This window comes from Jaculus jaculus, chromosome 8, assembly GCF_020740685.1.
Source record: "Jaculus jaculus isolate mJacJac1 chromosome 8, mJacJac1.mat.Y.cur, whole genome shotgun sequence".
Classification (NCBI taxonomy): Eukaryota; Metazoa; Chordata; class Mammalia; order Rodentia; family Dipodidae; genus Jaculus; species Jaculus jaculus.
In genome coordinates, this window is record NC_059109.1 from 135562408 (window position 1) to 135575394 (window position 12987).

The window sequence follows — 12987 nt, forward strand, 5'->3', positions numbered from 1 at the left end:
ATCCCCCTGCCTCAGCCTCTCCTGTGTTGGACTTACAGTCACCGTCTCTGGCTCCAGAAAATTTTCAAACATACAGTCCTGTTGGAAGACCTTGAACCTCCACGTACTGCTTGGATCCGAGTGTAACAGTGGACCCAACCTCTCCGTTTGTTTGCCTGGCCCTTCTGTGCCCATGGCAGCTCCACCTTGATTTTCATGGGGCACGGCCTGCTCAGGAGAGCAGCTGAGAGGGAGGCTGAGGCATCTCTGCTCCTGTCGGGCTTGGTGTGACCCGTGTGTTTGAGGTCAGAAGCTGGAAGGAGCGAGGGCATCAAGCTGTATATGCACCTGTCCACATGCCCCCATGTGCCCAGTGCATCGCATGCCCACGTGTACTCAATGCACGTGAGCCTGCTTCTGAAAACCCTTCCAGCAAGTGGTCCAAGAGAGCGCTGCCTGCCTTGTCCCCCTTGAGGCCACTCCATGCCAGAGCAGCCTTTTTCTTAGGGGGGTGGTTAATTTGGTGGACAACCACTGCAGTCACCTAGAGTTCTGACCATGTCTGTCCTCCAGCAACCCACAGTGCCCCACTGGGTTGACATTTACTTGCCAGCTGTTCCCCAAGTACTGACCAGCTACCCTCTCACCAGTATCCCCTAACTCCAAACTCAGGAACATCTAAGCATTTTCCAAATTAAGCCATGGCCCGTTTTACCAGCCTCTCTTTAAAATAGAGCCTTGGAGCCAGGCATGGTGGCGCACACCTTTAATCCCAGCACTCGGGAGGCAGAGGTAGGCGGATTGCCGTGAGTTCGAGGTCACCCTAAGACTCCATAGTGAATTCCAGGTCAGCCTGGGCTAGAGTGAGACCCTACCTCGAAAAACAAAAATAAATAAATAAATAAAATAGAGCCTTGGAGGCTGGAGAGATGGCTCAGCAGTTAAGACACTTGCCTGCAAAGCCTAACGACCAGGGTTCAATTCCCCAGTATCCATGTAAAGCCAGACACACAAAGTGACACATGCATCTAGAGTTTGTTTGCAGTGGCTGGAAGGCCTTGGTGTGCCCATTCTCTCTCTCCTCTCCATCTCTCTCTCTGCTTGCGAATGAATAAATAAAAATACTTTAAAAAGTAACAAAGCCAGGTGTGGCACACGCCTTTAATCCCAGCACTCGGGAGGCAGAGGTGGTAGAATCACCATGAATTTGAGGCTGTCCTGAGACTCCATAGTGAATTCCAGGTCAGCCTGAGCTAGAGCAAGACCCTACCTCAGGAAAAAAAAAAAAAAAAAAAAATGTGCTCAGAAGGCAGAGCTAGGAGGATCACTGTGAGTTTGAGGCCAGCTTGAGATTACATAGTGAATTCCAGGTCAGCCTGGGCTAGAGCAAAACCATGCCTCAAAAACCTCAATAGATATAGCTGGGCATGGTGGTGCACACCTTTAATCCCAGCACTAGGGAGACAGAGGTAGGAGGTTGCTGTGAGTTTGAGGCCACCCTGAGAATACAGAGTGAATTCCAGGACAGTCTGAGCTAGAGTGAGACACTACCTCGGGGTAAAGGGGGGGAACCTAAATAGATAAATAAAAATGAACAAATAAAAATTGGGCCTTGGAGGCTGGAAAAATGACATAGCAGTTAAAGGCACTTGCAAGGCCTAATGACTTGGGTACAATTCCCCAGTAGCCACACAAAGCAAGATACATGTGGCACATTGTCTTGAGTTTGTTTGCAGTGGCAAGAGGCCCTGGCACACCCATACTCACACTCTCAGATAAATAAATGAAAATGTTTTTCAAGCACATTTCAGTTTTTAAATTTTTATTTCTTTATTTGAGAGAGATAGAGGCAGATAGAGAATGGGCATGCCAGGGCCTCCAGCCACTGCAAATGAACTCCAGACACATGCACCACCTTGTGCATCTGGCTTACATGGGTACTGGGGAATTGAACCTGGATCCTTTGGCTTTGCAGGCAAGAGCCTTATTGCAATCAGCTTTCCATTGCTGTCAGAAAACACGCAACCAAAACCAGCTTGTGGGGGGAGGGGAGTTTATTTTGGCTTACAGACTTGAAGGGAAGCTCCATGATGGCAGGGGGAAATGATGGCATGAGAGGAGGGTGAACATCACCTGTTAGCCAACATCAGATAGATAACAGCAACAGGGGAGTGTGCCAAATACTGGCAAGGGGAAACTGGCTATAATACCCATAAGTCTACCCCCCAACAATGCACTGCCTCTAGGTGTTAATTCCCAAATCTCCATCAGCTGGGAACCTAGCATTCAGAACACCTAAGTTTATGGGGGACACCTGAATCAAACCACCACATTCTGGCCCTGGCTGCCATAAACTGATAACCATCCATGATGTAAAATGCAATGCATTCAGTCAAACTTTTAAAAGTCCCCTAGACTCATGATGGCACACCTCTTTAGTCCCAGCATTTGGGAGACAGAGGAAGGAGGATCGCCGTGAGTTTGAGGACACCCTGAGACTACATAGTGAATTCCAGGTTAGTCTGGGCTAAAATAGCCCAGTGATATTCAAACATTCTCATAGTCCAAGATCTTTTAACTGAGCCATAATACCAAACAAACAAAAAAATAATGGCACAGAATAAACATTCATACTGCAAAAGATAGCATTGGGCACAGCAGAGAAATATTCAACCTCTCTCTCTTTCTATCTGCCTCTTTCTCTCTCTGACTGTCACTATCAAATAAATAAATAAAAATAAACCAAAATTTAAAAAAAAAAAGGGGGGGCTGGAGAGATAGCTTAGCGGTTAAGCGCTTGCCTGTGAAGCCTAAGGACCCCGCTTCGAGGCTCGGTTCCCCACGTCCCACGTTAGCCAGATGCACAGGGGGGCGCAGGCGTCTGGAGTTTGTTTGCAGAGGCTGGAAGCCCTGGCGTGCCCATTCTCTCTCTCTCTCTTTCTATCTGCCTCTTTCTCTCTCTGACTGTCACTATCAAATAAATAAATAAAAATAAACCAAAATTTTAAATATTCAACCAATACAAGATTTAAACAGGGCGAACACCAAACTAACTCCAAGTCCAATTGCTAACCAGCATCAAGTCTCCAAGTCCGATAATTCTAACCAGTGATGAGTCTCTGGAGTTCCAATTCCACCCCTTCGGCTAGGCTATTCACAGTCCCAGAAAACTTGGTGCCAGCAGCTGTCCTTGGCAGCTACCCCATAGTCCTGGCATCTGCACTGGGTCACTGCTGCAACCCGTGGTTCATCCTCATGGTTCCATTGGGTCTTTACACGGGTACCCAGCAAGCCTGCTTCACTGCCTCTGGCCATTTCCAAACACAAAACCGTGTTGCAAACTCACAGCCTCCAGAAAGGTGTTAATTCCCAAATCTCTATAAGTTGGGAACCGAGCATTCAGAACACCTAGGTTTATGGGGGACACCTGAATCAAGCCACTACAAGCTAAGACGTCTCTCCAGCCCCAGATGAAAATATTTTAAAAAACAAAAATAAGCTGGGTGTGGTGGCGCACGCCTTTAATCCCAGCACTCAGGAGGCAGAGGTAGGGGGATTGCCATGAGTTCAAGGCCACCCTGAGATGACAGAGTTAATTCCAGGTCAGCCTGGACCAGAGTGAGACCCTACCTCGAAAAACCAAAAAAAAAAAAAAAAAAATTAACTTAAGTAATAAATAAAATGGAGCCTTTGCTAGGATGACGGCTCAGCAGTTAAGGTACTGGCCTGCTCAGCAAGTGTCACAGCAGATAAGCACTTCCATCTCCACTGTTACCGCATAGCACAGGAAGCAAAGCACACTGGGTATAGAATTGTCATCAACAAAAGAACAAAAGGTACTGCATTTTTTTTGTTTTCTATGAACTCTTCAAAAATCGTCACAGACCACTGGAATGACCCAAAAGGCAATACAGCGCTGAGAAGTGACATAGGAATGTCCAGCACTGAAACATCTCTATCACATCCACCAAGACTCAGGGTCCATTGCGGAAGAGTGGCAGAAAGAATGAAGAGCCAAAGGAAGGGTAGGACTCTACAGTGCAACTGTCCAGACAGAAATTGGCCTCGATATCCACAACTTCGCAGTGCCTAGCACTACCTTCACAAGACCCTCATACTAGGACAAAAAGACGATAACATCAAAATAAAAGAAAGACTAACGGAGAGAGGAAGGGGATGTGATGGAGAGTGGAGTTATGAAGGGGTTAAGTGGGGGAAGGGAGGGAATTATCATGGCTTATTGTCTGTAAGTATAGAAGTTGTCAATAAAAATATATACACATAAAAAAAAAGGAGTCGGCTGTGGTGGCGCACGCCTTTAATCCCAGCACTGGGAGGGAGAGGAAGAAGGATCGCTGTGAGTTCGAGGCCACCCTGAGACTCCGTAGTGATTTCCAGGTCAGCCTGGGCTAGAGTGAGACCCTACCTTGAAAACCAAATTAATTAATTAATTAATTAATTAAAATATTGTATATAATTGTCACTGTTTCTCCACCTAGCTTGCTAAGTCAGATATTTATGATAATAATGAGGTACCAAACCAGGATCGCTGTGGACTAACTGGTCCTGAAAAAATGAATCACGTGAGTAAAGAGCGTCACAGCCGCCACATACTTGGGCCGCAAGGCCACTGAGAACTCCTGCTGGAATTGAGCTGAGAACCTCCTCCATGTAGATCAGCTGACAGAAAGCTGGAAGAAGCCATTCTGCATGCAGCTCAATGGGAGAGAGAGATACCACCAGTGAAGATACTCCACAGTGACACTGCAAACCTTATATTCAACCAGCCAGGCCAAATGAGCCAACAGGTGCAATAGTGGCATGTCTGTCATGGTGGAAACCAACTGCCCTCTAATTGGACTGGAGGCCCATTCCATGGGAAGGAATACATCCCTGATACTGAAAACTTAAAACTGGGGTATTCATGAGCCCTAGGGGTGTAACGTCTGCTGCTAAAAGTATATACTATGCTCATCAAACTGCCCAGTAGCACTTCTCTTAATGTTCATACCCTTATATAAATGCTACTCTCACTTTTGGTAGAGAACCTTCTCTTTTCAGATGGCAGTGACCTTGGGATGACTCAGAAGGCATCATGGTGCTGGGAAGAAGTGACCAGAGTTCTCAGCACTGAAATATCTCTATCACACCTTCCAAAGCTCAGGGTCCATTGTAGAAAAGGTGGCAGAAAGAATGTAAGAGCCAAAGGAAGGGTAGGACTCCTTACAACATGCTCCTCCAGGCACAAAATGGCCTGGATATCCATGACCTCACAGTGCCTGACACTACCTACACAAGACCATCATAATAGGAGGGAAAGATCATGACATCAAAATAAAAAAGACTGATTGAGATGGGGAGAATGGAGTTTCAAAGGGGAAAGTGGGGGGAGGGAGGGTATTACCATGAGATATTTTTTTATAATCATGGAGGTTATTAATAAAAAAAATTGTTTTAAAGAGCGTCACTGAGTCAGGAACGCAGCCAGGAGGCTGTCCTTGGTCACACTGCCTAAGGTTTCCCTGAGCACCCCCCCTTCCGGAGGCCGGTGAGGATGGGGGAGCCCCCTTTCAGCAGTGTGTGGACACTACCGCGCTCTGGTCACTCCTTCCTGCCTGGACTCAGCCTGCTTCTCAGCACCACCACAAATTGTCCCCGTCCCCGCACACGTGCCCTGGCTAATGGCTGAGCAACTGGCCACCAGCCTGTGTGTTTAATGGCACGATCGGGTCGTGGGCTAGTCTCGAGTTCAGCAGCTCATAGTAAACGGCCACCGCCGGGCCTCGCTGCGCACGCGCTGCACAGTGTGCTTTGCAGCAGATGACCAAGCGGGCCAGGTGGAGAGGGGTCTCTGCAGTCTGCCGGCGACCACGGGGCGCAGATGTCACAGAGGCCCCGGGAACTGAGGGCAGCTTCCTTCCCTGCCTCTTATGCGTGGACAGCTCTCGGCAGTGTGGCATAAGGCTGTGTTCTGATGAGTAGAACGCAGGTGGCGTAATTGTCCAGAAGGCCTTACCCGCTTGAAGTTATTGTTTACACTGGGGACTGTATCTCGGATTCTGAAATAGAAGAGTCATGCACAGACGTAAGAATGAATGCTAAGATTTTCATTCGTTCTAAACAAGTAAATGAAGGGAGCACTGCGTAAAGTGGCTGATGAAGGACATTTGGAAACGTTTTTCATGACATCTCTAGCCTGGTGTGAAAGCGCGGGGCACCAGAAAGTAACATGTACTGGAGAAGGGTGTGTTTGCATGTGTCCTTATCAAATCTATTCTATAATGAAATAAAATCTGCACAGTGAGGGGGAAAAAAAAAAAAAGGTACTGGCCTGCAAAGCCTGCTGGCCCATCTTTTTCTTTCTTTCTTTTCTCCAAGGTAGGGTCTCACTCGAGCCCAGGCTGACCTGGAATTCACTGTGTCGTCTCAGAACTCACAGCGATCCTCCTACCTCTGCCTCCCGAGTGCTGGGATTAAAGGTGTGCACCACCATGCCTGGCTCCAGGTTCAACTCTTAAACAACCCACGTAAGTAGGACACAAAAAGTGTAAGTGTTCATCACAGCGGTGGGAAAGAGAGACACAAGTGCAAATAAAGAATAGTTTTTAATGAAAATGAGCTTAAGAAGCCAGAGCGACCCAAATGTAACATGAGGCGATAATAAGTGGTATGATTCTGCTCTTGTTACCTACATGTGTGTGTGTGTGTGTTCTGTATGGTAGTGGCATGGGTTGGTATTTTCCTCTCACTGGGGGTAAGTCCAAGTGCAGGCCCATAGCTGTTCCCTTGCATTCTGCCCAGAGTATGGTCAGGAGTGGGTGAGTCATACTGATAATGCCCACATTACTGGAATTAAGAATACGTGCTCAGGGCTGGAGAGATGGTTTAGCGGTTAAGGCGCCTGCCTGCAAAGCCAAAGGACCCAGGGTTGATTCCCCGGGATCCATGTAAACCAGATATGCACAAGGTAGCCCATGCGTCTGGAGTTCGTTTGCAGTGGCTGGAAGTCCTTTGCGCACCTATTCTCCTCTCTCCCTCTCTCTCTCTCTCTCTCTCTCTCTCTCTCTCTCTCTCTCTCTCTCTCTCTGTCTCTCCCTTTCTTTTTCTCCCCGTTCACAAATAAATAAATACATTTTTTAACATATGTGCTAACTTCTCTTAATGTTCATACCCTTATATTAATGCTACTCTCACTTTTGGCAGAGAATTTTCTCTTTTCAGATGGCAGTGACCTTGGGATGACTCAGAAGGTATCATGGTGCTGGAAAGAAGTGACAGGAGTGTTCAGTACTGCAATATCTCTATCACACCTTCCAAGGCTCAGGGTCCATTTCAGAAGAGGTGGTGGAAAGAATGTAAGAGCCAAAGGAACTGTAGAACTCCTTACAACATGCTCCCCCCAGACACAAAATGGCCTGGATATCCATGACCTCACAGTGCCTGACACTACCTACACAAGACCATCATAATAGGAAGGAAAAGATAATGATATCAAAATAAGAGAGTTAATTGAGAGGGGGAGGGGCTATGATGAAGAATGGAGTTTCAAAGGGGAAAGTGGGGGAGGGAGGACATTACCATGGGATATTTTTTATAATCATGGAAGTTGTTAATAAAAAAAAATTGAAAAGAAAAAAAAATGTGTTCAGGGGTGAACCAGTTACCTCCACACCCCAATCTTGTCGCCCTTTGTGACCTTGAGTATGTTGGCTAAAAGTCTGGGCCCTGGTGGCCTGTGTAAAATGGCTGTGAACAGCCAGACACTTCGCAGGACAGAAGGAGCCTCCAGGGCCCTCCTCCCAGGGCCTGCTAAGGGCCTCCAGCCCTGGGGTTCAAACTCTCTTGAGATTGAGTTCAGTGGGGAGGCTGGCTTTCTGTCAGGCCGGCAGGTGGCGCCCTTGCCCCCCCCATGATTGGATAGGTGTTCCCCCACTCTACACAGCTCAATTTCACAGATGTGCTGGATGGAGATAAAGGGATTGAGTGTCCCCTCAGTTCATGACACAAAGTGAAATTGAAAGATTGTGCTGGGTGTGGTGGCGCACGCCTTTAATCCCAGCACTTGGGAGGCAGAGGTAGGAGGATCACCATGGGTGTGAGGCCACCCTAAGACTACAGAGTGAATTCTAGGTCAACCTGAACTAAAGAGAGACCCTCCCTACCTGGGGGCGGGTGGGGGAGGGGAGAGCTGGGCATTGTGGCACATGCATTTAATCCCAGCACTCAGGAGGCAGAGGTAGGAGGATTGCCTTGAGTTCAAGGCCACCCTGAGACTACATAATGAACTCTAGGTCAGTTTGGGCTAGAGCAAAACCCTACCTCAAAAAATAAAACAGGACTGGAGAGATGGCTTAACAGTTAAATGCTTGCCTGTGAAGCCTAAGGACTCAATTCCCCAGGACCCACGTTAGCCAGATGCACAAGGGGGCGCACACATCTGGAATTTGTTTTCAGTGGCTGGAGGCCCTGGTGAGCCCATTCTCGCTCTATCTGCCTCTTTCTTTCTCTGTGTCTGTCGCTCTCAAACAAATAAATAAAAATGAACAAAAACAAAAACAAAAAAAAGCCAGACGTGGTAGTGTACACCTTAAAAAAAAAAAAAAAAGCTGGGCGTGGTGGCACAGGCCTTTAATCCCAGCGCTCAGGAGGCATAGGTAGGAGGATCGCAATGAGTTCGAGGCCACCCTGAGACTACATAGTGAATTCCAGATCAGCCTGAGCTAAAGTGAGACCCTACCTTGGAAAACCAAAATAAATAAATAATAAAACCAAAAAAGAAAGAAAGAAAGAGAAGAAAGATTGTTTTTCCGGTTAGAATACTTTTCCATACGATATAGTACACAGGGAGATACACTTTTTGGAAAAATTTAAGGTTTTAGAAAATGCTATAAGAGCCGGGCGTGGTGGCACATGCCTTTAAACCCAGCACTAGGGAGGCAGAGGTAGGAGGATTGCTATGAGTTCGAGGCCACCCTGAGACTTCATAGTGAATTCAGCCTGGGCTAGAGTGAGACCCTAACTCGAAAAGCCAAAAAAAAAAGGAAAAAGAAAAGAAAAGAAAATACTAAGATAGCCAGACCTGGTGGTACAGGCTGTAGTCCAAAGAGACTGGACCCCTTCTCAAGGGCGCTCACTCCTAGGGATGACACCACAGCCCAAACACCTTCTGCTGGCCCCGCCTCTTGAAGAGCCACCACTGAGGGTCAGCATGCTGGGCACACCTGCAGCATATGACCCTTGGGGGACAAGGCACAAGTGGAAGCACCTCCTTATATATTTTTTAAATATGGCTACTAGAAAATTGTTAATGCCAGGGTTGGAGAGCTGGCTCAGCAGTTAAAAGTACTTGATTGCAACGTCTGTGGCCCAGGTTCAATTCCCTAGTATCCACATAAAGCCAGACACAAAAAGTGGCTCATGCATCTGACATTTGTTTGTAGTGGCAAGAGGCCCTGATGTGCTCATTCTTTCTTTCTCTTTCTGCTTGCAAATAAATAAAAACATTTTTATTTATTTATTTTGCATTTGGCTTTACAAGGGCACTGGGACCTTGAACCTGGGCCAGCAGGCTTTGCAAGCAAATGCCTTTAATCACTGAGTTCTTTTCCCAGCCCTAGTTTGGTACTTTTTTTTTGAGTCAGTGAAAAAAAATTGGGAGGCTGGAGAGATGGCTTAGCAGTTAAGTTCTTGCCTGTGAAGCCTAAGGACCCTGGTTTGAAGCTCGATTCCCCAAGACCCACATAAGCCAGATGCACGAAGGGGCGCACGCATCTGGAGTTTGTTTGTAGTGGCTGGAGGCCCTGACGCGTCCATTCTCTCCTTCCCTCCCTCCCTCTCTCTCTCTCTCTCTCCCCCCCCCTTGGTCTGTCTGTCACTCTCAAATAAATAACTAAAAATAAACAAAACAAATTAAATTTATTTATTTATTTTTTTGCTGCGCGTGGTGGCATATGCCTTTAATCCCAGCACTGGGGAGGCAGAGGTAGGAGGATTGCCATGAATTCAAGGCTAGCCTGAGACTACAAAGTTAACTCCAAGTCAACCTGGGCTAGAGCAGGATTCCACCTCGGAAAAAAAAAAAAAAAAAAAGTTTTTAAAAAGCCAGACACGATAATGTCTGTAATCCCAGTGCTGAGGAGAGACAGAGACAGGAGAATCACAGGGGCTCGCTAGTCAGCTAGTATAGCAGAAAAAAATGAAAGAAAGAAAATTGTTACTGGCAGTTGAAGCCTCTGGCATGTGTCTGTAGAGTGCTGCTGGTGCGGGTCCTCAGGCTTGGACACTTCCCCACTTCTCATCAAATGCTACTAAACAAACAAAAACACAAAACAGGGGCTGGAGGGATGGCCTAGCAGTTTAGGCGCATGCCTGTGAAGCCTAAGGACTCAGGTTTGATTCTTCAGGTCCCATGTAAGCCAGATTCACAATGGTGGCACATGCACCTGGAGTTTGTTTGCAGTGGCTAGAGGCCCTGGCATGCACATTCTCTCTCTCTTTCTAATAAATAAAAAAATCTTGGGCTGGAGGGATGGCTTAGCGGTTAAGGTGTTTGCCTACAAAGCCAAAGGACTCAAGTTCAATTCCCCAGGACCCACATTAGGCAGATGTACAAGGGGGAGCACGTGTTTGGAGTTTGTTTGCAGTGGCTGGAGGCCCTGGTGTGCCAATTCTCTCTCTCTTTCTCTCTCACTTTCTCCCCCCTTTCTTTGTCAAATAAATAAATAAAAATAAAAGATTTTTAAAAAATAAAATATTTAAAAAAATCTTTCTCAGCCTTTAAAAAATCCATGTCCTAAACAAATAAAAAATGAACAAAAAAAATTTTTTAAATGCCCTTTTAAAAAAAATAAATAGATAAAAATAAAAAATTCATGTCCTGCCTTAAATGCACATTCTTTTTTTAAAAAAAATTTTTTTTTTCTTATTTGTTTGCAGAAAGAAAGAGAATGAGAATGGGCATGCCTCCTGCCACTGCAAACAAACTTCCAAAGCATGTGCCACTTTGTGCATCTGGTTTTACATGGGTACTTGGGAACTGAACTTGGGCCACCAGGCATTACAAGCAAGTGTCTTTAACTACTGAGCCACCTCCCCATGCCCTTCAATGCATGTGCTTTTGGAGAATTTCTAATTGGATTTAGGTTATTTTTGTGCAGTGCTGGGATTGAACTTCATGCATAGTAGGCAGGCACTCTACCACTGAGCTATTTATTTATAGGAAGAGATAAGTAAAATACATTTATTTTAGTAAGAGATAGATAGAGAGAGAGGGAGGGAGTGAATGGGTGTTCCAGGGCATCCAGCCACTAAATGAGTCCTAGACGCATGCCCCACCTTGTGTATCTGGCTTAAGTGGGTCCTGGGGAATTGAACCTGGGTCCTTAGATTCAGAGGCAAGCACCTTAACCGATAAGCCATCCCTCCAGCACAGTACCAAAGAAGATTTTCAGTGGGGTGTGGTGGTGAATGCCTTCAATCCCAGCACTCAGAAGGCAGAGGTAGGAAGATCACGGTGACTTCAAGGCCACCCTGAGATTACATAGTGAATTCCAGGTCAGCCTGGGCTAGAGAAAACCCTACTCACACAAACAAACAAACATTTTCATATTCCTGACACAAGTGACAGGAAGTTAATTTACACTGCAGATGGTTCTTAGCCTTCCCCTTGTCTGCTAGGGAGTTTCTCAGTTTCCCTGAGCTACATGGTATTTGCAGATGCGCTGAAGTTAGGACAACGAAACGCTGTGAGGATTCCTCTATTATGTCTGCAATGGTGACCCTTGGTTGTGTCAGCATGACAGGATTTGGAATCACTGAGGAGACATGTCTCTGGGCCTGTGTGTGAGAGCATTTCCAGAGAGGCTTAACTGCGGGCAGCACTACCATAGGCTGGAGTCCTGGGTAAGATAAATGGGGCACAGAGCCAGGCATCGTGGCGCATGCCTTTAACCCTAGCACTTGGGAGATCAAGGTAGGAGGACCACTGTGAGTTCAATGCCAGCCTGACATATTACATAATAAGTTCCAGGTCAGCCTGAGATAGAGCGAGACCCTACCTCAAAAAAAAAAAGGGGGGGCTGGAGAGATGGCTTAGGGGTTAAGCGCTTGCCTGTGAAGCCTAAGGACCCCGGTTCGAGGCTCGGTTCCCCAGGACCCACGTTAGCCAGATGCACAAGGGGGCGCACGCGTCTGGAGTTCGTTTGCAGAGGCTGGAAGCTGTGGCGCGCCCATTCTCTCTCTCTCCCTCTATCTGTCTTTCTCCCGGTGTCTGTCGCTCTCAAATAAAAAAAAAAAAAAACAAACCTGCTGGGCATGGTGGTGCACCCCTTTGATCCCAGCACTTGGGAGGCAGAGGTAGGAAGATGGTTGTGAGTTCAAGACCAGCCTGAGGCTACAGAGGGAATTCCAGGTCAGCCTGAGCTAGAGTGAGACCCTACCTAAAAGAAAACAAAGGAAGAGGAAGAGGAAAGCCAAGCATATGGTGCACATCTGCCATCCCAGCACCTGAAAGATGGATGAGAGAGTTCAAGGTCATCCTTGGTTACAAAGCAAGCTCAAGGCCAGCTTGGGCTACATGAGATCTTGCCTCCAAAAAGGAGGAGGGAGGAGAAAGTGAAGGGAGCTGAAGCGCTCAGGTCACTCTGCTTCCTGACCGAGGATACAGTCTGATCAGCAGCCTCACATTCGCACCACCACGGCCATCCCCAGGATGGACTCACTTGAACTGTAAGCCAAAATAAACCCCTCCTCCGGAAGTGGCTTTCCCCAGCTATTTTGTCACAGCAACAAGAAAATTAGCTGATACAGTTAATACTGGTTATGCAAGACCAATTCTCTCATCCTCTCTCCCCACTATTGCCCTTCTTTCTTCCTGTCTTTCCCTGTCTCCTGCTTGTGTACCCCCCCCCACAGCACGTATGTGGTCCCATGAAGAGCTGTATGAGTCCCACACTCCCCGCCCCAGGGCTATGGGAAGGTGGTTTAGTCAAATCATCCTGTTGCCCTGTA